This window comes from Montipora foliosa, chromosome 7, assembly GCF_036669935.1.
Source record: "Montipora foliosa isolate CH-2021 chromosome 7, ASM3666993v2, whole genome shotgun sequence".
Classification (NCBI taxonomy): Eukaryota; Metazoa; Cnidaria; class Anthozoa; order Scleractinia; family Acroporidae; genus Montipora; species Montipora foliosa.
The window spans coordinates 6,145,233-6,150,061 of record NC_090875.1 but is presented as its reverse complement, the minus strand read 5'-3'; positions in this window follow the sequence as shown (position 1 = coordinate 6,150,061).

Genomic DNA, 4,829 nt, shown 5'->3' with positions numbered 1-4,829 from the left:
TGTCACGTTAAACCGATCAGAAATCTGCCGACAGCTTTCTTGGTTTGCAAGTGCCCATACTGCGACAGCAATCTGTTTCTCTGGGTCAATGCACCGTCAGCCAAATGCATTTCCCTTTGGGATGTGGTCACTTCGAACCAACAACTGGCAAAGTGTCTCAAAAGATGAGGGAGTCATGCGGAAATGGCTCCTAAAAACATCGTCGTGATAAAGGGGTACCGTTTCTTCGAAATAATCTGCGATTCTCGCCAAAGCCCGTCGAGAAAATATACAAGTAGTTGAAATTAAAACAAAATCATCTTCGTCTTCACCGTCCCATAAAAGATTTTCTTCCTCTTCTGCGGAAAGAAAGTCGAGGAAAAAGTTTGGCGGAATGTTGCCAATTAACTCCGCCATGTTGTTTTATTGTTTACATCAGCTCTCACGCAAGACTCGAGCGCGTAATCACGCAGAATGGCCCGTTTCTTTCCATTTAGACCAGCGAGAACCAGTTCTCCCCGGCCGGTCAGTTCTGACAAATGGTAAACGCTCTTAGTGTTGAGTTGAGGGACATAACTTCCATGGCTCGACGTGGCCTTTTGCCGTCCTGGTTCTGATGACGGTTTGGCGTGTCTAGTCTCCGTTTGCGCTCACTGGGCTTCTTTGATCTCGCACCAAGCTGATTTTCCACTGAATTTCTCATAACCCTTTCACGGGTAGGACTGCAGTTTCGATTCTATTGGAAACTCGTCAGTTGCGAGGTATATCTCATGGATATAGGTAGTGTTCAAATGTTCAAGCCATATTTATGTCGCTTAGCGAATCCAAAATGCGTGCCTGTTTTTCTATTGGTCTAGAGATTCTGACCAATGAGGTGTGAGCGCTGTAAATTTCGATCCAAGAGACAGTTGTGTTTCTTTCGAAGGCTTTTTTGGCAGTATAAGGAGCATAAAATTGATTATTTGCTCCATAAAATAGATGGACTTGAGGAGTGTAAAGTGATGTTCCTTGTATATCTCTCTTAGTAGCGGCTGGTTTTGTATTAAATGCAAAGGGAAATCGCTTAAAGACATGCTTGTTACAGCAAAACTATAAAGGCTTTTATCAACACAATGGGCACACAGCGGGAGTCGCGCAGGTCTGTCACCCCCATTTTAACATGTAATGCCCACAAATGGTGAACGAAATTTCGCTCACACAAACAAAGTGTTGGAAATTTCGTTTGAAATTTCGCTCCCACTTGCGAAATTTCGTTTGAAATTTCGCTCCACTAACGAAATTTCGATCGAATTTTGCCACCTTCAGCGAATTTGCCAAGTGAAATTTCGCACATCTGCACGAAATTACGTTAATGGTGAAACAATAGAGGCCAGCGAAATTTCGCAGATTTACATAGAACTTCGTAGAACTTCGTAGAATTCGGTATCATTACTTTGGCACAGTACTGTAGGTAGGTATCTAGTAGGTAGCTATCTATACTATAAACTAATTGCGATTTTGATACGGCAATACCACATTATATTGATGGCGTTGGGAGAAAATATATTCCGTATTGGCCGGAGTCGCGAAGTAAACTAATCAACCCATGCCTGATCGAAATTTCAATTCTTTCTACCTGCAAAATGTATCCGTGGTAACATTAGTTTCTCACGTAAATAATTTTGTTGCGGGGAATTTGAAATTCCCCGCAAGTTTATAGTCTTTGTTACCATAAAATGAGTTGACTAAAACCGAAAAGTGTTGAAAATTACACAGGAATGGAGTCTGAAGAGCCATTTGGTGATGAAATGCCAAATTTTGATATTTGTGGGACTGTTTTTAAAGACATTGATGTACTAGACATCGATGCGAAAACCGAAACAGCCGACTCAAGTGAAAATAGTCGGCGGAAAAGTACTTTCCAACTGGCAAGTGACTTTGTCACATTATGACAATGTTTATAGTTAATAATAACTGTCAATTTTTCAAGAACCAGTTCTTATTCTGTAATTTAACTAATGAAATTCGTTTATGAACGATGTTATTTTTCATTTGAAATGCAGCATTAATAGAAAACGTCCAACCGCTATTTTCGATTCAAAAGAAAAAATTAAGCTCTTTGAAGTTAAGTTAGAAGTATTGTATAAACATACCATTTGTACTGGGGTTTCCCAATGATGCAAGAGCTTGATGATGACTGTAAAAGTCGAATTTTCATTAAATACTGTTGAACTTGAAGTGAAATATTTGTACAATCATTTGAATGCCCCGGCAATTTGTTTGCATACGTCAGCAACCCAATTCAGTGCAACAACGTCAATTCAACATTAGAACCAATCACAGGCCGCAAAAGTGAGACGGCAATACCACGAAATATCGACGGCTCACGCATAGGCAAAACTATAAGAAGATCGCAATACAATTCTGTAATTAATATTTTAAAAAATACAACCACGCTTTTGAATTTTCGGAACATGTTTCAATGTTTCAAACATCATCTTCAGCCATAGTGAGTGTAACATTAAAGTTTTTACAAGATAATTCGTATATATATATAACTATCAATACAATGATTCTTTGTAGCTTAATTGTTCCTTACAAGTACATAAAATTCAAACGAACCAACGATATTATAGAGAACACAACTGACATAACGGTAAAAGTTTAAAAGTGTAATGCTAATAATGCTACTTCTTTCCATCAACTCAAAATCAAGGAGAGCTTCCATATTGAGCGGTTGAAACCCGAACTCAACAAACAAGTTGATCATATCAGTTTAGCATTACACTTTTAAACTTTTACCGTTATGTCAGTTGTGTTCTCTATAATATTGTTGGTTCGTTTGAATTTTATGTACTTGTAAGGAACATTTAATCTATAAAGAATCATTGTATTGATAGTTATATATATATACGAATTATCTTGTAAAAATTTTAATGTTACACTCACTATGGCTGAAGATGATGTTTCAAACATTGAAACATGTTCCAAAAATTCAAAAGCGTGGTTGTATTTTTTAAAATATTAGTAACACTTGTGCTATCCAGACCATTTGGAAAAATTTTGTAATTATTACGATTCATATTCTATCGACGTTTAGTTGCTACGTAAGGAAGGTGGAGTTGACCGTAGAGTCACAGCATTCTCCAAAATCTCCATGCGGTCAGCCAAGTTGTGAAGTGCTGCTCGTGTCTCCAACATGAAGGAATTTTGTGTCGTCTCCATTCTTTTTAAATCCTGATAGTGAATAATAAAGTTGCGTTATGTGTCTGACCATGGTGAAAATGATACAATTTGTTGCAGCTGATGACAATGAAGTGAGCAACTGATGCTGACAGAAACCATCATGGCTAGTGAAGTCCTTTACTGGAGTTTAGTCACAAAACAATATCCATTCTTGAATAAATATCTACACGACCAACCTCAAATAATTGGAGAAATGAAATTTTGAACTTACCTCAAATATTTGCCCCTGGGAACCATATTGAACCAAGTCTGTCGCCAGAGGACTTTCCCCAGCTGGATCTGTTAGCAGCCAATCCCAGAGATCAAGACCCAAGCGATTGTCATGCTATGGCCTCAGCTTTCTTTCCTCTTCCTTTTCCCTCTTTTCTCTCTCTCATCTTTCCACTTCTCCCCTTTCCCGCTTTTCTCTCTCCCTCTTTTCCACTTCCTCCCTTCTCTTTCCCTCTTCCCTCTCTCTCTTTTACCATTCTCCTTCGTCTCTTTCTCTTTGTTCTTTTCTGCCAATGCCCTCTCTTCTCTTTCGCTTTTTCTTCGAACATTCTCCTCAGCTTCTTTGTCTCCCCCTTTTTTGTTCTCCCCGCCCAAAAGCAACAAACGCCATCCCGACTCTCTCTGGGTCTTTCCCTCTAGGTACACTTCACAATTCCTTTTCCTTCTTTTTAGGGACTGGAGGAATCCGAGTGTCGTCCTGATCATCATTTTGACTGGACTGGCACTGGTTCTTCTCCCAGCTGTTTAAATGAATTAGAGTAATTACTGATTTGTCATTCCAGATTTACTCCATAAACTAGTAGTTGGTCGGAGTCTGAACAGCATTAATTTTTCAACAAGCTGAACCCTTAAAAGGTTTGTTTTTCATCTAACAAGAAAATGGCACTGCCGTAAATTACTGCAAAGTGCATTACATCTGCCCATGCCCACGTCGAATTTAGGTGATGGCTCTTCTGGAATGGACTAAATAATTTTTCATTCACAGTCCTGTGTACATTCTAGAATGTCGGACTTCCCCACCATCAACGTTCATATGAAAATGGTTGTTGTAAAAAGAATAATAATACAGAGTTCAGTTCAAGTGACAACCTCAGCGTAAGCCTGAAAAATACAAAATAATCAACGATAGATCTTTTACCTCTAGGCTTTTTTATCCACGGTGTAACCACGCAAGCGTCATACCATTGTCCCAAAAAATTTACTCTCACTTTCTGTCCAGCCACCAAGTTTGCAGGGCTAGGGGTGATAAATAGTCTTCCACACTATTGGTTGTTCTTTCCCATTTCATGCACATTTTGTGTCCCATTGAATGACGACTTTATCTTTGCCATAATTTATAGGCGTTCATGATCTTTAGTAGTTTACTGCTAGAGCTCTTACCGGACTGCAAGCTTCTTAATGACTGAGTTAATCGCATATTTGTGCTAACTTTTACTTTCAAAGTTGTAAATTTTATCATGATAACTTCAATTTCATACGACACGCAACACACAGTGTAACACTGAAAGCATTGCTGAGAATCAATTTTACAACTGTAAAAAGTAAAGTGGTGCATTTATATAGCGCCCTTTCACTAACATTTCAAAGGCGCTTTACAATGATCAATTTACCCCCAGCGTACTGGAAGCATATAC